Source organism: Eumetopias jubatus, unplaced genomic scaffold (assembly GCF_037043125.1).
Source record: "Eumetopias jubatus isolate StellerSeaLion01/CBP00866 unplaced genomic scaffold, mEumJub1_p1.0 scaffold_7, whole genome shotgun sequence".
Taxonomy (NCBI): Eukaryota; Metazoa; Chordata; class Mammalia; order Carnivora; family Otariidae; genus Eumetopias; species Eumetopias jubatus.
Window position 1 is genome coordinate 133,363,729 of NW_028274813.1, and position 20,297 is coordinate 133,384,025.

Here is a 20,297-nt window from a genome sequence, read left to right on the forward strand (position 1 = left end):
AATTATCAGGAATCTTGACCACTTCTGCATTCCAGAGGGCATTATCTTGCCATATTTCACTGTATCATGCTGATTAGAGCTGTGAGTGGGGAGTCACAACTATCCAAACAACATGGTAAGGCATATGAATGCCAAAAGAGTGGGTATAAATGCCACAAGAATTCAAGTGTCTACCAGATCACTGAACTTCTTAGGGTTCTACTTGTTGACACTTGTTGAACTATCCTTTTCAAGGTAAAGAACAAGAGTTTGCATCTGGCTACTACTATATGAGAAACAGTACCTGGTAGACCTTTTCTATATACATCTCCAATATACATTTCATTTGGGTGTGCTATTCAAACCTAGTTAACAAGTGACTCGAAGGTTCTGAGTAGGGCCCAAAAGAAGATAGTCTGCAACAGATCCAGGCTGTCATTCAAGCTTTTCTTACTAAGATCAAATGACCAAGAAGATCTGATGGAAATTAATGGGCCTCTGGTAGTTAGGGTTACTATATGGAGTCTTTGGCAGGTATCTATGGATGAATACCAATACAGACCTTTTAGATTTCAGAGTAATTATATAACTCTCTGCAGATAAATATTCTCCATTTGAGAAATGGCTTTTGGCTTAGAGAAGACTAAATGCTTGACCATGGACTGCTAAGCCACCATGCAGTGGATACTGCTCATCATGAGCTGGAGGTTATCTGACTTGCAGGTTATCTGACTTACAGGTTATAAAGATTAGCTTCTTTTTTTTTCAAGGTTTAAATAGACTTTATTGTTACAAGGAGGGCCCTACCGAGTAGGGCCTTATAAACCAATATATGTGGTTCCAGGATGTCACCATGGAGAAATGGAGAGGTCATGACTGCAGAAGAGATCACTGTAATTGAAGAACATGATCCCGGAAAGACCAGCCAGGGATGCAGCAGACATGATCAGGAGAGGCCAGGGATGGTCAGGTCACAGGGTGAGGGATAGGACAGCCCCCTTCACTCCCGCTTCTTGTAGCTCTCCAGATGCGACAGGACCCAGCCCGATGGCAGGAGGAAACACAGGAAGCAGGAGGTGAGCCCAACAGCAACATCCACGGTCCCGAGCTCCTCCCGCAGAGGCTTGGAATGGATCTGGGCACACTGCACTGGGAGCCTCTGGGTGAGACCTGTCAGGCCCCTCAGCAGCTATGCCGTCGACAAAGACATGACTGCATGGAATGACGACAGCTGCCAGCAGTAGCCCAAGGTCGGGAAGTCAAAATGGCCGTTAAAGATTAGCTTTTAAAGCAGCATTCTATCAAGCAGAAGTAATATTTATGAGAACAGACATTCACAACTCCTATTCCTACTACATTGCCTTCTCTTTCTCAACTCATGGAAATGATCTTAAGTGAAGGCACCTATGTGCAGCTGACTAAAAAAAAAAAAAAAAAAGTCATTTATATCTAGTTCTTTTACAATATGCTAGCTTCACCTGAAGACTGACAGCCTGTATGACATTACAGTTTCAGTGTAGGGTGGCTCTGTAGGATAGTGGCACAGGAAAATCTTCCTAGTGAGTAGAACTTCAAACAATGCCCCCTATTTATTTAGTCTAGGAGGAGAAATTGTGATGGGTCATGACTAAGAGCTGGTCTCAGAGTCCTAGAAAGGACAAATCTGGAGAATTCGTTTTAAGGAAGCTTGGGAAAAAGTTTGCAGACAGACTTCTTTGGGTGCAAGGTGAAGCTTTTGCTTCCTGTGACTGTTCACCACAAAGAAAGCTCAGCAGAAGAGTATCTTCATAATCAGATAGACAAGATGATTATTTCTATGGATGATTATTTCTATGGATGTCTTTCATTCTTTTTATGCAGTCACTCTTGCCTTTGCTTAATGGGCTACTGGAGGACTTAACCAGGGTAACAGGAATAGAAATTATCCATGGGCTCAGCGACAAGGACTTCCAATCCCCAAGGATGACCTGCTATCACAACTGCTGAATGTTCTACCTGCTAACAGCAGGTAAAGACCATGAGCTCCTCATGTAGCACCGTTCCCCAGGGGATCAACCAGCATCCTGGTAACAGGTTGATCATATTGAACCTCTTCCATCATGAAAGGGAAAGTACTTTGTTCTTACTGGAGTACACACATATTTTAGATGTGGATTGACCTTTCCTGTCCACAATGCCTCTACCCAAACTAACATCTATAGACTTACAGAATGACCCGTGAAACTTCACAGTATACCCCAAAGTGTTAGCATTCACTTTATAGCAAGTAAAGTTAGCAATGGCCTTATGCTCATGAAACTCATTAGCCTTACCATGTTACTCAGTTTCTTATCATGCTGAAGCAGCTAGCCCAACAAAATGGTGAAATCACCATTTGATGCCGGCTGGATGGCCTCATCTTGCAGGCCTCATAATGTTCTCCATAATGCACTCTATGCTCTATATCAATGGTGAACGTATATTGCTATTTCTTCCATAGCAAAGACTCAAGGGTTTGGGAGTCAAGGGATGAATTTGAGAGCTTCTCTTCTAGTTCTTACTGCCAATGAAACATTAGTGAAACTTTTGTGTCTTTCTCTTATAACTTTAAAGTACTGATATAGAGGTCTTAGTTTCCAAGGAAGGAATGTTTTTGCCAGAGTTTACAGGATAGATTTCACTAAAATGGAAGGTGAGACATCTCCCTGACCACTTCATGCTCCTTATACTAATGAACCAGGAGGGAATGGATGAGATTATTGTATAAGCTGACAAGATTCAACCGACTATCAAAGAAGAGTTGGGTTGTGACTATAGTGGGCATAGAGTGAATATGCCTGGGCTGTAGGAGGTCCCTAAGTTACCTCTTAGTGTTCCTATGTCCTCTGAAAAAATTTACTGGAAAATTAAACAACTGGATACACGCAGGCCTGCTAATGGACCAGACAGGAATAAAGGCTAAGGTCACTCTACCAGACAAGGAAGCATAGCCACTCAATTTCTTGCTGAAACCAAAGAGAATATGGACAAGAGAGTGAAAGAAGAATATTCTAAATGCCAGCCACAGCTATCTGATCCTTTCAGAAAATATCTCTGCCTTATCTTAATGCAACTATATTTGCACATATATTAACTTTTTTTTTCTGTTTAATCCTGATTTTATAGGTTATCAAATGGGGAGTGTGACTCCACATGAATAGGAATAAATATCACCCAAAGATGGATAAACTGAAATTTGGGCTTTGCATCCTTTCTTGGGAAAAGTTCAGTTGTAAAGCAATGACTACATCCTCTTCGGCAGAAGCGTGGTTTTGCTATTGTCTTTATTTGGAAGTTAGATATAATTAGAAGAGCATATGAATGTCCAATTGACAAAGGGTGAATGGTGCTGTTCTGTACTGTGTAGACCTGGCTAAACTGCAACTCTCTATCCCAGGATTCTCTTCCATATATAGTTACAGGCTTGGTGGAACACAAGGGAAAATAGCACAAGAGTTGGGAGGCAGAGAGAAGCAACAGCCACTATGTTTGGAGTTGAGTGGAGGGCCAGCTACTGTTGCAGTTTGTACAGAGTGATCTCTCGCTCACTTTGTGGGTGGGGTAGCAGCTGGACCCACAGATAAGTCCAAATGCAGCCGCGGGTCTTTTCCTCCTGCTTCTCTGAGTCCTGGGCCATGGATATGTATCCCTGTGTAAATGGGAAACTGTCTCTTCTGAAAGTCACCAGGTGTTGGAGTTTAAAGCAGTGAGGAACAGATGTAGGTTCTGGTTTATCCTTGTCTTTCCTCTTTGTGCATCAATTTTTCTTACCTGCCTGTCCAGTTTGTTGACCTCCAGAAAGGTCAGTCTCACCATCAGCCTTTGACACCAGCTCACCCTCTTAATTCTCAAGCTTAGTGATGTTTTTTTCTGATTCTCCAACTGATGCCTTATATATCTTTATTTTACTAGCTTCTTGCATAATTGTGTATGATTAAATAATCATTATAACTTCTTTTCTGATTAAATAAGTTCTTATTTATATCATTTCAGCTTTCCTGATCAAACCTGAAGTGATACAAACTTTGAGTCTGAAACTTTTATTAAATGAGGTCCCAAGGCATCCAGCATAGCCATCCCATATGATTCACCTTTAGATTCCTTGAACAGGTGTCATGATGACAGAGTGGGGACACGGTTCTTGGAGCCCCATTGTTACTGGGATTAGGCATGGGTAAGAGTTAGTTGGCCTAGGGACAAAACTCACCACTTTTTGTTATTTTGCCCATGTTTGATTTTGCACAAACCCATTTACCTTTCTATGTTTATATTTCCCACACTTTGTGCATTAGGAGGGAATTGAATTTTGAGAACTGTTGCAAGGGGAAAAAAGGGGGCTGGGGTCAAAACAGCATTCAACAAAAGATAACTGTTATTATTATTTAACATATAACATATACAATTAGTAAATTATGACTACCCATTGCTTCAAATACAAACGATTTTAAATATTTCAACCACCAATATTACTAAAATGAGTACGATTCTCATTTGTAACCAAGAAGTATGCAAATAATTTAAACTCAGTAAAGAACTGCACATATTAGTACATTATATGCAATGAAATACACCAAGTCAAGTTCATCCTAGATTTGCAGCGAAACACAGATAAAATTCAGATAGAAATCTTTTGCCTTGCTGTTCCCCTTAGATAATTTAGTTCACCTCCATGGCTTCAACTGCAGGTCAAATGCAAGTGACTCCAACATCTATGTCCAGGCTCATGAGGATGCTCCACTGATGTTCCTGAGAGGTGAACTTCAAAGTTGGAGGGCTGTGTTCACAGAGGAAGCCACATGGAACCACAATTAGAAAACAAATCGCTGCAAATGTGTGTGCATGCACACACATAAAGAATTGGCTGAAAGCATTTTTCCTAGGATGTCCAACACAGTCCTGGCTTACAGTGCATGAATGTGAGATGTACATAGCATAGTTTACAGTAGCAAGGCCCTTTTTAAATACATGAATACCTTTCAGTGCCTTGCTATAAGGGTATGCTATTGTCCATACTTTACCTATAGGAAAAAAAACATTTTTTTTTCTTGCAGTGAATTACATAGTTTCTCTCATTCCATTCCCTGGCTTGTAGCTCTGGTACAGTGAATTGTGGATCACCACATCAAAAACTAATGATGTATTGTATGGTGATTAACATAACATAATAAAACAAAATTTAAAAAAAAGAAACACGAAGCAAGTATGTTACCTAAAAAACATCAACTGCAGGGGTGTCTGAGTGGCTCAGTCGTTAAGCATCTGCTTTCGGCTCAGGTCATGATCCCAGGGTCCTGGGATCGAGCCCCACATTGGGCGCCCTGCTTGGCAGGAAGCCTGCTTCTCCCTCTCCCACTCCCCCTGCTTGTGTTCCTGCTCTGGCTATGTCTCTCTCTGTCAAATAAATAAATAAATCTTTAAAAAAGAAATCAGCTGCTAAGGATAAATGTGTTCTGAGCCCATGCACAAAATACTCGATAGTAAAAAAAAAAAAAAGAAAGAAAGAAAGAAAAGAAAAAAGGAAATTAAAAAGGATAAGAGCTTTTCAATCAATTTGATAAAAAAATTTAAGTTAATTAAAAGAAGATTCTATTTTTCCCTAGAAGGCGACACTGATCTTTATTATTAATGCATACCAGCGTTCCATAACTGTGCATAATGATGGCCTGTAACATCAGGAGCAGTTTCATCTGGAGCCTAATTTGTTATAAAATCTTTTCTAGTATTCTTAAAGTGTGGCCTCTGCCACTGCTTCCCTCCTACTTCTGGGTTAGTTCTGAACTCTGAGAGAATGTCTTCCTTTCTGCTTTCACCTGAGAATTAATTTATAAGATTGTTTTTAGCTTTAAAGTAGTTTTCCAACCTTCAAAAAAAAATCACTTATAAGATTTTCACTTTGCCTTCGTTTTTTTTGTGTTCTATAAATAGAAACTATTGTCAGAACATCACACGCAGGCAATCTTCTCTTCTGTAAGAACAGCCCTTAGCAGGGAGAGCAAAGAGAAAGGTGATTGAAAGATGTCATATTTTAATTCAAATATTAGAATTAGAGAAGATTAAAATATTCCCAAAATAAGTGTATCAAGTTTAATTGAATCATTCATGCCTACATTTATTCATGTGACTAAATATTTATTGGGGTGCTTTGCCAGGCACTGTATTGGATACTAGGAAGATAAAGATGTTTAAAAGCATTTCTACAACTGAGGGGATTATGGTATTTACTACCCTTACTTGTTGTCCCAGATACAAGAATAAAAGGAAAATTAAGTCACAGTCCTTACTTTCAGGGAATTACAATTTCATACAAATGTACAAAGTAGGGACTCCTGAGTGGCTCAGTCGGTTGAGTGTCTGACTCTTGATATCTGCTCAGGTCATGATCTCAGGGTCATGAGGTAGAGTCCCATGTAGGGCTGTGCGCTGAGCATGGAGTCTACTTGAGATTCTCTGTCTCTCCCTCTCCCCCTTCCTACCCCCATGTGCTCCCTCTCTCTCTCTGTCTCTCTCTCTAAAAATAAACAAATCAATAAAATCTAAATAAATAAATAAATAACAAAGTAAAACTCAATATAGAACAATGTTCCAGCCCATGTGTGTAAAATGTGTCAGATGTGAAAGTCCATGGGGCCAAAGGATTTGAAGGAGACTCTGTGAAGGAGATAATCCTTAAGTTGGATCAGGAAGGATGGGCAGAAACCATGGCACATCAATATTATATAATATTCTGCAGTTAGTTAAAAGAATGTTTCATTGTTGAGTAAGACAAAGAAAGTTGTAAAAAATATATATGGTAGGATTCACTATTCATAAAAATAAAAATCAAAACCTCAAAAAAAAGAATAGTCTGCATTTGGATAGATATTTAGAAAGGAAAGATGTGGCAGCTAGTAAATATTTCCAGAAGGCATAGGGTACTCCATATTTAGGGACAAGGAAAAGACTGGGCTGTCCACAATAAGTGTGGGGTATGGAGGAATCACCTCAGTAGAAAAACATGACAATGTGGGAGGAGATTCACATTCTATGTTATAATCTGTAAAGCAAGAGCAGTATCAATTGCAGTTATCTTCTCTTGCATAAGATATAACCCAGCACAGCTGTAAGAGACTGGGAGTGCCTAAGGTCTAGACATCTATTTACCTTCTTCATAAAGAAAATTCTGGAGAAAATGGCCAGCTACCAGAAGATACCAGTCCATAAGATAAAATGTACATAAGGTGTACCTATGGTCATATATTACAGGAAGTTATCCAGAGATTAAATACAAAGTATTTATGAAGTAAATACAAAGATGTACAGATATAATATTGAAAATTCCAGATAGGAAACTGATTTACATTCTACAATAAAAAGCAGAGGGGAGAGAAAAAAGATACAGAATTAGATCTAATAATATCCAGACAGAAGAAGGGATGGGGGAAGAGAGAAAATAGAGAAAGCTGCCCAAACAAAGCAGTTTAGATAAGTGGGAGAAAGAGGGGTAAAATGGAGACCAAATGAGAATCGAAGTAAGATTTGCCTGTGCTATCTCTTAGGGGGAATGGGCCCTTCCTCAAGGCTGCTGGGAAGGTACAGAGGAAAAGTGCAAAGCAGACCTCTCCCATTACAGTTCTCTTATCCATTTAATTCTGTGGAAGGAAGACCTAGTAAGAAAGGTAGAAATTAAATACCCTGAATCATCAGTTTTCCCAGTACTGGCTCATTGGTAACATGGCCCGGGATTCTCAAACATGGTGAGCTCTCAGTAGTTCTCATCTTAGGAAGAAGGAATTGAACTTTAAGGACCATTTAGCTAACAAATTCATTCTTAAGGTCGATAAATCAATTTCTTTTTAAAGAAGCTATATGCAATTTGGTCCCATCACTTCTACTTACATGTCACTGATGAGAAATTAGACTCGTGGCCACACTGAGCTGCAAGGGATGACGGTAAATATAGCCTCTAGCTGACTGGCCATGGCTACCCTAAGAAGAAAGTGGACAAATTAGAGAGAAAGCTCAGGAAATGAATTTTGAGAGAAAACCAAGATTTTTCCTTAGTCTGCCTTTCATAGCTAATCAAACCATGCACTCCCCTCCTTGACAGATATTTACCTCCACTCAAAGGGAAAACCTCAGCATCTTATTCACTAAATGTAACCAGTTCAAAGCCCCAGGCCTGTGGATGATGTGGATTTCCCTTCATCAAGCCCAGCTTTGGTTCCTTGCAGTTCAGTAATCTACAAACTAATAGACAAGTTATCTGTCCTTCACTCCAATCCAGTATATCATGGTGAAGAAGAATTTAAGGCATCCCTTAATCCCCAGAGCTCAATTTCATTCCATTTTGCCTGCACACAGGCTCATTCTTGCTCAAGCTTTCTCTCTTAAAAGATTTTCCTAGAAGCAGCAAGGAACATCCAAAACACAAAATCATTCTGAATTGTTCTAACTAGTTTCCTTGGAGCACAGTCTTGAAAAATAACTAAAGATTTCACTAGCTTCCCAAGCTGTTATATATGTTTTTTCCACTCAACATCAAATCATTAAGAAAATACCAAACATGGCATGATATATTCAAAGTGCTGAAAGGAAAAAAACTTGCAACCAAGAATATGCTACCCAGCAAGGTTTTCATTCAGAACTGAAGGGAAGATAAAGAGTTTCCCGACAAGCAGAAGCCAAATGTCCATCAGCACTAAATCAACTTTATAGGAAGCTTTAAAGGGACTTCTTTCAGTGGAAAAGAAAGGCTATAATTAGAAATAAGAAAATACAAGAAATAAAAATTCTCATTGGTAAAGACAAACATCTAGAAAAGGTGGTGAATCAACTAGTTAAAAAGCTAGTATAAGGTTTAAAAAAACAAAAGTAGTAAAATGAATATATCTACTATAATGAGTTAAGGGATACACAAAATAAAAAGATGCAAAATATGTCGTCAAAAACATAAAATGTGCAGGGGTAAAGGTAAATGTGTAGAGCTTTTAAAATGTGTTCAAACTTTAACCAACAACTTAAAGTAGACTGCTATGTACATAGGATGCTATATGTGAACCTCACGGTAATTACAAACAAAAATCCTGTAACAGGGGCGCCTGGGTGGCTCAGTCGTTAAGCGTCTACCTTCGGCTCAGGTCATGATCCCAGGGTCCTGGGATCCAGCCCCGCATCGGGCTCCCTGCTCCGCGGGAAGCCTGCTTCTCCCTCTCCCACTCCCCCTGCTTGTGTTCCCTCTCTCGCTGTGTCTCTCTCTGTCGAATAAATAAATAAAATCTTAAAAAAAAATCCTGTAACAGATAGACAAAAAATTAAGAGAAAGGATTCTAACATAACACTAAAGGGGGTCATCAGATCACAAGGAAAGAGTGTAGAAGAAGAAAGGAACACAGAAGAACAAAACCCACCAAAAGCAGTTAACAAAATGGAAATAAATACATACCTTTCAGTCATTACTTTAAATGTAAGTGGATTAATGATCCAATCAAAACACATGGGTGGCTGAATGGATAAAAAAAAAAAGACCCATTTATATGCCGCCTTCAAGAGACTCACTTTATTTATTTTTTTAAAAAGATTTTATTTATTTATTTGAGAGAGACAGAGAGAGCATGAGCTGGGTGAGGGGCCAGGAGAGAAGCAGGCTCTGCATTGAGCAGGGAGCCCGATGCAGGGCTCAGTCCTGTGGGATCATGACCTGGGCAGAAGGCGGACACCTAACCAACTGAGCCACTCAGGTGTCCCAACTCACTTTAGATCTAAAGGCATCCACAGACTGAAAGTGAAGGGATGGAAAATATATTCCATGCAAATGGAAATGAAAAGAAAGCTGGAGTAGCAATACTTATATCAGGCAAAATAGACTTTTTTTTTTTTTTACTGAATATTTTTTAAATTAACATATAATGTATTATTTGTTTCAGGGGTACAGGTCTGTGATTCACCAGTCTTACACAACACACAGCGCTCACCACAACACATACCCTCCCCAATGTCCATCACCCAGGCACCTCATCCCCCCGCCCCCCAGCAACCCTCAGTTTGTTTCCTAAGATTAAGAGTTTCTTATGGTTTATCTCCCTCTCTGGTTTCATCTTGTTTCATTTTTTCCTCTCTTCCCCTATGATCCTCCAGCTTGAGGAATTTAAGATAAAATAATAAGACAAAATAGACTTTAAAAACAAAGAGTGTAACAAGAGACAAAAAAGGGCATTACATAATGATAAAGGTATAACCTAACAAGGAGATATAACACTTGTAAATAGGTATGTACCCAACATAGGAGCACCTAAATATATAAAGCAAATATTAACAGGCACAAGAGAAAAAATTGACAGTAATACAGTAATAGGGGACTTTTACACCTCACTTACATCAGTGAATAGTTCATCCAGATAGAAAAATAATAAATAAACATTAACCTTGAACAACACATTAGTCCAAAAATACTTATAGATATGTACAGAACATTTCATCCAAAAGAGCAGAATATACATTCTTCTCAAGCACATCCAGAACATTCTTCAGATTAGATTACATGTTAGGCCACACAACAAATCACAAATTTAAGAAGATTGAAATCATATCAAGTATCTTTTCTGACCACAACAATATGAAACTAGAAATCAATTACAAGAAGAAAATTGAAAACAAAACAAAACAAAACAAAATACAAATGTGGCGCCTAAACAATATGTTGCTAAAAAATGAAGGTGTCAGTGAAGAAACCAAAGAGGAAACAAATATATATATTGGGAATATATACTGGGGGTGGAGGGTTTTGACAAATTGGCTCATGTAATTATTATGGAGGCTAGGAAGTCCCATGATTTACCATTTGAACCTGGAAACTCAAGGAAAATAGTGGCTTAATTCCAGTCCCGGTCTAAAGGCCTGCAAACCAGGGGAGTCAATGATGTCCATTCCAGTCCAAGGACAGGAGAAGACTGATGTCCTAGCACAAGCCAACAGACTGGGGAAAAAAATGCAGATTTCTCCTCCCTCTTCCTTTTTTTTCTATTCAGGCCCTCAACAGATCTGATGATGTACACCCACATTGGAGAGGGCAATCTACCTTACTGAGTCCACCAGTTCAGATGTTATTCTTATCTGGAAGCACCTGCACAAAACACACCCAGAAATAATCTTTGTCATGGTCACTCTACACAGCAGGGGAGTTAACACATAAAATTAACCATCACAAGAACTATTCCCTTTTTCCAAGTGTCAACTCTTGCCCGTTATCTGTCTCTTTTACTCACTTCCCAGTACCTTAGGAAGTTGCTTTTTATATTTTATCCAGAGTTTATGGTTGTTCTCTCTTAGAGGTTTAGTCCAACAGGATCTAATTTATATTACTAGAAGCAATTCCCACCAAATAAACTCCACTGCTTGCATATAAGATAATGGCTGCATTTCTTATTTTCACATTCAAGACTGCATAATCTGGCTTTAACCTTTGTCTTCCATTTCACCTTCATATAGATTACCTTCCCTTCCTTACACATTACATCTTATGCATTCATTAAACAAGAGGCTTTTGAGCACTTCTCATGTATCAGGCAGCTGGAGACAAAGCCAGTACTACTCTTGCATTCTTGAAGCAGACAGCATAGAAGTCTTTCAAATGTGCTTGGTCATTACTGCTTGGAGTCTTTGCTGATGTGTGGTTACTTCCTCTATATTTTAATTCCTGCAAATATTCTCTTTTATCCTTTTACATATCAAATTCTGTTTCATCATACCCTTTGTTAACTTTATTTATTGCATCTTTTTCTCTTCTTGAATGAACTTTATTTATTGCATCTTTTTCTCTTCTTGAATGAACTTTATTTATTGCATCTTTTTCTCTTCTTGAATGAACTTTATTTATTGCATCTTTTTCTCTTCTTGAATGAACTAAAGAAATATTATCAGGAATTCAGTGCCCTTTCTTTGTGTTACAGTGTCCAGTCCACTGTTGGTGTATGGATATGCCCAGTAAATGAATTAATGCTATTAACTTCTTTAGTCTTGATTTGTAACTCATCACAATATTGAATATATAAAAGTTTGTTGCTAATGAAGCAAAGGGTTATGTTGAAGGATGTAGGTTTTTTATTGAAAAATAAAAATGGGATTTTATAATATCTTTCAAAGCCTTTTGGTATTTTTATGCATTGAGAATAATTTACCTGCATACTTTTCATGCAAATCTGAATCATTGGCATATGGCGGAGAAAATCATTAGAATTCCATGTTGATGTTTCACTGTTAATTAATTTGTTTGGTTCCCTTGGTCATGATAATGTCTGAAATGCTTTTGCAGTAATTTTTATGTTCTTTCAACCCAGGAATAAACCAAGAGAATCTGAAGGTCATAGGAACACATTCTCTTTATTTTGCCTATTTGCATTCACCAATTTATTTTTCCTCCCATCTGCCAGCCAAGAGTGGCCTCAGCAGTTAGTGGTGCAATGGGAGCTATTCATGTCAAATAGACTGGTTCAAGTCCAACAGAGGTCCGGCGAATAGTTTTTGATACTTGAAACCATAAGTCTTTACTTAGAATTTATTGCATATGCATTAGTGTCTTTCTCTTAAAAAAAAAAAGAGAGAAACACATATGTGCATGTTCAGATTAAAGCTAGATCATTGTTATCCATCCTATGGGAATCTATCTCTTGAACCACAAATCAAAATGCTGACAAAGGTTTCCGTGCCACTGCTGAGTGTAAAAGGATGTATGTGAAGTATAGGTTACATAATGAAATGCAAGAATTTCAGAATAATACGGTGACTAATAGAGCTGAGTAAAAACTGGAATCAGAGCTGCCCTGAACAACCCAAGGCATACAACCCTCATAGACTTTCATTTCAATGCAGAAATGGTGACCTCTATCATGTCTATGAAGATTCTGAATTTCTTGAGACAAAGTCTGTATCTTATTTTGGATCCATCATTGTCCATTGTGCAGTCCTGGGAGGACACAGGCGGGGCTGACATTCAGCAGTGTGTTCCAGTATGGCCAAAATAATGGTTTAGCTACCATCTGTTCTGACTGTCAGTGCCCGAACCATATCAGTTGCTAAATAGGTTGATAATATTCTCTCTCTCTCTCCTTAAAAAGGTGTTTTATCTTAGAGTGCTGCTTTTCCCTAGAGGGAATGGAATACACTGCGGAAGGGAGGTAAGACCATATATTTTTGCATATCAACATAATATGTTTCTTTTACATTTTTCAGGAGACATGTATACACGTGTATGTTAAGTCCAAGTTAATGTCCAAGTCATTGGATGCTAGATTGCAGCCTGAGATGTGGATGGGACAGAGTGGTGCATTAAGAGCAATGAACAGGAAGAGGAAATGGAACTGGAAGCAAGCAGTGGCTGCTTTCAAGGGCCAATGTAGATGCCATAATAGTAACAATCAGATAGGAGAGGAGAGGAAGAAGACAAGTAGACATAAGCTTGAGAATCAGACAGAGTAGAATGGGACTCTCAGTTCACCAGTTTACAAACGCCTTCTGTTCTGGGCCCACAGGGCTGCCTCACAGTTTTACTACATTGTTTTTTCGTAAATAGACTTTCCTACTTTTAAAGAGGACTGGAGGATATCAAATGGTTCCCATACTTGTCAAGCCCTCAACTCGTCCCCTCCTCAACTCATTCTATGATTTATAGACAAAATAGAAGCCACTGGATGAGACCTTCCTCAAAACCCAAAAGTCTGGGGCACCTGGGTGGCTCAGTCAGGTGGGCATCTGCCTTCAGCTCAGGTCATGATCCCAGGGTGCTGGAATCCAGCTTAGCCTCGGGCTCCGTGCTCAGCGGGGAGTCTGCTTGTTCTTCTCTCTCTGACCATCACCCTTGCTCATGCTCTCGCTCGATCACTCACTCACTCTTTCTCTCAAATGAATAAATAAACAAAAATCTTAAAAAAAAACCCACAAATATTCCTGTCGCCAATCTCTCCTTCATCTTCCTGCTGTGATGGGAGAGGTGTGTCTTCTCCTACTGGGGGCCACTCTTCCCACTTCCTGTCCTCTCCTGTCTCCTCAGGAATCTTTTCTGGAAATGTTGGTGTGATCCTCTTTTATCCTTTAATACTGACCATGGTTCTAAATGACATTGATAAGGTGATGATTCCTAATTTTGATCTTCTACTGCATCTCTGGGGTCTAGATTCCTATCAAATGTTTGACTTAATACCTCAGCTTTGATGCCTGACAGACATTTAAAACTTAATGTAACCAAATACTCGATTTCTTTTCTTTTTTTTTTTTAAGATTTATTTTTTGAGAGAGAGAGAAAGTACATGCAGGGGGTGGGGGGTGGCAGAGGAAGAGGGAGAGAGAATCTAAAGCTGACTCTGCCCTGAGTGCAGATCCCAACAGTGAGCTCGATCCCAGACCCCGAGATCATAAACTGAGCCGAAACCAAGAGTCGGAAACCTAACCGACTGAGCCATCCAGGCGCCCCCTTGATTTCTTTATTTTTGTACTCTTTCTGGTTTCCCCATATTAGTAATTTATAGAGCTTTTGCTCAGGCAAATACGTAGGGTCATTTGTGATTCTGATTTTTCTCATAGTCACATTTTTAAAAAGTAGGGTGGTTATGTTAACTAGAATTTAGATAGAAATTTGAAAAAATAAAAAAATAAAAAGTAGGGAGGTTATCATACCCCGAGCACACTTATATTGCTTTTTTTTCTCTACATTGGCAAGCAGGAGGCTACAGCAGATTTTGCTGGAAAAAAGAAAAAGTAAAAAGGATATATGAATTTGGCAAAAATATTGTGAGACAATACCCAAAATTATTTAAAGGTTTTGAATTATATAAGCCGTGCAGCAGTAAGGGAAAAGAGAATTATGATTGCCTGTATACTACCACACAATAAATCAAATGGTAAAAGAACATGCATCTTATAGTCCTCTTTCCCCATGAGAATTAACCCCCTTCTTAATTTTTTTTATCATTCCTGTGAATTCCTCTGAGCTTTTATTACAAACTAATAGATTATTTAATAATATAAAGAGATTTTTACATGGTGCAAAATGGTTTATAAATGATATTATATACACTCTTGGGGGATTTTTTTTTCTTTTCAGTATTTCATTTCTGAGATGCAATCATTTTACTACCTGTGACTCTAGTTCATTTCCACGGGTGATAGGATTCCATTCTGTGAACATACCACAGCTCTTTCCCATTCTTCTGCTGATGGGCGTGATACTATTTCTAAGTTTGTAATTTTATAAGCAATACTGCTCTGAACATTCTTTTTCGTGTCTTCTAGTATATATGTGTAAGAGTTTCTCCATGACACATACTAAGGAGTGAAATTGCTAGGTGATAAAATATAGGTATCTTTAACCTAACTGGATATTGTTAAATCTTTTTTCAAATAGTTTAAGTAAAAAATATCACTAGAAATTGTCAAGAGTTCCTTTGTTCACATCCTTGCCAACACTTGGAACTGTCAGACTTCTTAATGTTCTCCAATCTGATGGGAGTAAAAATGTATCTCATTAAATTTTTATTTTATTTTACTTTATTAATATGATTGAGAATATTTGATATATTTTTTGCCCATTCATGTTTCTTCTCTGTAAACTACTTGTTCGAACCTTCTGTTCAATTTTATATAATTCTTTTTGTTTTCTTCCTTAGAATACTATTTTTCCCAAAGATTATTCCAAAAGAAAATATTTGAAAAGATGCCTCTCCCATGAATAAAAAAGAATATATGTGAACTTGGTCTTGGCCACTAGACACTTTTTATTCTCCAAAAAGATAAAAACAAAAAGACTCAGGTAAAGTTTATCAGTGGACCACAATAGTACTTGGAATCTCATTAAGTTACAGGTAGGGCATTGAGAAGGCTTTCTTTCCTGGCAGTAATAATACTGGAGGGGTTGCCTTGATTATGGTGGTCTTCTGGCCTGGAAAGGAACCTGATATAGTAGTGGAGAATGCCTTCGACATGCCCAGGGAATACACTGTGAAGGGCCTGAGTCCAGCCTTGGCTTACTTTGACTTGTCTCACTCTCACTGATTATAGAATGAGAGTGCCGTCCAGACCCTACTGTCTCTTCCAAGCAGATGTGTGCAGGTGGCCTGGAATTGTAAGTGTTCTTCTATAAATAAAATTTATTAGAGGATTAAGTATCACTTGTCAGTCTTGAAAGGAGTAGACTGGGTCCCTCAGTCTGACCATTCAAAGATCTGAGGTATGCCCCTGGCATCTCCTTGTCCGTGGAAGCTTTCTTTTCTAGATCTGTCTGTGTCTCTCTACCTCTAGAGACTTCAGAGCATTTTTTTTTTATACAAAATACACAGCCCATAAGCAGTGTAATGTATTAAATTATATAGGGCGTAATAAAGCATTCATGTTTTTCTCCCTCAACAGATAGAAAACAGATGTGTTTCTGAAGCAGCTCAGAAAGTGAATGTGTAAAGAAAGAAAAATCATATCTTGCAGCCAAGAAAATAAAAGAACTGTATTTCAGACTGGGGTCATGTTGTACGTATGGGCTCACCCCCACACCTGGGTGAGGTCATTTGTCAGTTTAAAAAAGGAGAGAAGTGAGTGATCCATTTGAGTGTTAAGTTTTCTGTGCCTGATATTTGTGGTTACATTGAGATGTCCATATAAATTAATGACAATAATAATGAGGCAAAAAAAATCCTTCAATAAATTGAAGTTTCATCTTATGAGTGCAGTTGAGATGACTTAAGTGTTCTTCTACAGATTTTGTAGATCACTTTACAGTGAGAGGTTGAGTTAACTTATTTGAATCTCAATTTCCCAGTAATACGGGGATGCTGCCGTGTTTGAGCCCAAGTATTTGTCTTAGAACTAAAGTAAAACAAACTATATTTTTTTTTTGACATAGATCTTTGTTTATTGATAGTCATGAAATAATAGTAACTGAAATACAGAGATACAGATTACGGAATATTACACCAGAATGCTAATAATGTTTTTGTGCAAATGATACTTTTGGTTATATTTCTTTTTTTTTTTACCACCATTTTAACAATGGAAAATTACTAAGACTCAGCATGTTTTCCTTCTTTTCCTGTGTTTATACAGCTAATAAGTGAAGTCAGATTCAACCTAGACCCTAAATCCAGTATTATTTCTGTTGATATATTTTGCATTTCCTCTTGGTACAGTGAAGTTTGATGGTCAAATGAAAGTGTTTTAAAAAACTAAGCCTGTAGTCTGTTAAATGACTTATGGTATTAATTCTCAGAGAGAGGGAGAGGGAGTGGGGGAGAGAGAGAGAAGAGAGAGATTCTGATTCAGCCTTTGTCAATTAAAAATAAATTATGTGGCAAATCATTACACTGAATGTTCAGGGTGCAGGGCAGGATCTCCCAACCTTGGCACTATTGACATTTTGAGTTGGGTAATCTTTCTTGGGGCTTTCCCAGTGCATTGCACAATGTTAAGTAACATCTCTGGCTTCTACCCACTAGTTGCCAGTAGCAAGCATCCCCTCTCCCCACTGAGTTCCAGTTGTGACAACCAAAAATGTTTCCCAAAATTCCAAAATGTCCCCCACTCCAACCTTCAGTTGGGAACCACTGGTGTACAGATATGGAATATGGGGCTTGTTTTCTGAAGAATATATGTAGGATAGGATAGAAGGATAATGTTTAATCTTGTGGTAAGTTGCTATATGTGTGTAGTGAATGAAAAAGTTGGTCAGGTTAGTATTGATCACATCATGGAAGGTTTTGTGTGAAGCACTGAAGAGCTTTGTTTATGTTTTTGTTTTTAGATTTGTACTCAATCAGTTTGAATAACAACAAAGACTTCTATGACAGGAGATACACTGAATTTTAGGAGTAAGGAAACCTTGACCTTTCCTTAACTGCAGAGTCCATCCTAAGAAGTGAGTCTTTGATGATACTGCATTTCCAATTTTATCATAAATTAACAAATAAACACCATACAATCCATGTTCTGTTAAAATTCGAAGAGTATAAAAAGTGTATTACTTGAAAAGATAGGATTGGCTTCATTTTATCTCAAATGTTTTTTCCTTGTCTTGCTATTTCATTGGTTATCCATCTTTTGCTTTATGATCAAACTAATTTTTTGTTGTCGGTTTGTGTATTCGTCTAAACATTTGTGCTCCTCCTCTGATAAGTACCCTGATTATCATTATGCTAGATTGTCTCTGTCTACCTCTCTCTTCTCTGTAATCAGTTTTATCTCTTTCCTTCTAATTTTTTTGTTTCTCTCAGGCCTGTCATCCTTGAGCATGGATGGCATATTTCTTCTACTTCTTACTCCTTAGAATATGCTTTTTCATTTCCATAACAACATTTTGTCTGAATTTTTTTAGACATTCTGGGACATGTTGGAGGATGAAAGTTTCGAAATGGATAAGAGACTAGTAAAAGAAGGAAGAATCTTTGATTCTTCTTGCTTCTTCTTTTGATTCCATTCACCTGGGAGACCATGGACAGAGAGGAGAAGCTGGGGAGGGAGCACATGAGGAGGTTGCTTATGCCTGTGCTAAATCTGAGCCCACACCATGATTTCTAATTGGAACTCCCAGTGCAATTAAATGGACTTAGCTCATAAGCAAAAATATTGAAATTAAACTAGTGCAGGGTAATAAGGAATAGAGGACATCAGAGGGTGGTTGTATTAGTCATTTCATTGAAACAGAATATAAAGAGATTTACAATAAGACATTGGCTCACAAACACTACACACAACTTAAAGCTAAAAAAAAAATCATGGGGCACCTGGGTGGCTCAGTCGGTTAGGCGTCCAACTCTTGATTTCAGCTTAGGTCATGATCTCATGGTCATGAGATGGAGCCCCTGGGTCAGACTCTGCTCTGGGCATGGAGTCTGCTTAAGATTCTCTCTCTCTTTCTCTGCCCATCCCCCCTTAAAAAAAATCACATATTGCTGAATGCTGAAATTCCTTCCCTAAGGACTGAGATTTAAAAATATCTATGCATATGTGAAAGAAATGTTAGACCCTCACTAACTATGTGTTTCCCTGGCTTTAACCCCCAAATCCCAAAATAGTATCCCTGTTTTAAGTCCATAACTTTAAATAGTCCACCTATACTAAGCTAGGAGTTAAATAAGCTAACTATAATAGCAATAAAAATATTGCAGGGAGAGTTGCAAATGCACGTGTTCACAAACCAGAAGACCTTACATTTTAGAATAGTCAAAGTAATTACTCCATTGATTGAGGGAAAAAAAAAACTTAAATGCTAAAGTAAATCACTAGAGTTAAGTACACAAATCACAAATGTTGTAATTATTCTATTTACCAGGTTTTTAAGTGATAAACAGTAAAAATCCAGAGCCTAGGTTAAGCACATAATCAACAAAATCCAGGCATATTATATTTTAATGAGTTCCAGTTATAATTAAATAAGTCACTGACTCTCTATGAGAGCTGAGATCAGAAATGCTCTAGAAGGGCCTGCGATAGAGGACTACCCATGGTGTCTGCATGCTGAGGGCAGAGCCAGAGGGAGAAACCACTCACCACTTGCGGTCTTGGGAAGGTTCTGGGAGTCATCCTAGCTGAATCCACTGAGCTTTCTGAGCACTCACTGTGTACCAGGATTTTATACATCAGTGCATTTATATAACATGTATATCATCACAACAGCTCCAGGAGTTAGTTATGGTTATTGCCACCCTCTTGAAGATGAGGAAGCTAAAGCACAAAGTATTAAGTATGAAGCCTTCAAAGCATGCAGTTAAGAAGTTACAGAACAGGGACGCCTGGGTGGCTCAGTCAGTTAAGCATCTGTCTTCAGCTCATGTCACGATGCCAGAGTCCTGGGATCGAGCCCAGAGTCAGGATCCCTGCTCAGCAGGAAGTCTGTTTCTCCCTCTCCCTCTGAGCCTGTTTCCTGTTTGTGCTCTCTCTCATGCGTGCATGCTCTCTCTCCCAGATAAATAAATAAAATCATAAAAAAAAAAAGTTACAGATCAGGGACTCAAATTCAGATGCTTGTCTCCAGAGCTCAATGTCTTCACTTCTTTTACTGACCTCTGAAGCAAGGACTGGAGCTCTGCTCTGCTGTGCCCAACTCGGCACAGGAGGCTGGAACCTTTATATTTTAATCATATACACTGGCAGTAATCTCTGTGTCTTCAACATTTCAGAAACCCTCCAACATGATGTTCCCTCACTAGAATTTTGGCTAACCAAGAGTAGAAGCCAATAAAGGGTCGGAAAAAGGAGTTGTAAGAGAAGTAAGTAGAGAGATAGGAAGAAATCTCAAGAGGGATTTGGTCTCAGTGAATACATTTGAAGCACTTTTTCTCAGGTGCTGTCGT

General features: G+C 38.4%; 1 pseudogene; it reads right to left on the minus strand.

Annotated features, from left to right (window-relative positions):
* Nucleotides 1-974: 974 nt before the first annotated feature.
* On the minus strand, nt 975-1,189 carry LOC114197975 (cytochrome c oxidase subunit 8A, mitochondrial pseudogene; annotated as a pseudogene).
* Nucleotides 1,190-20,297: the final 19,108 nt, after the last annotated feature.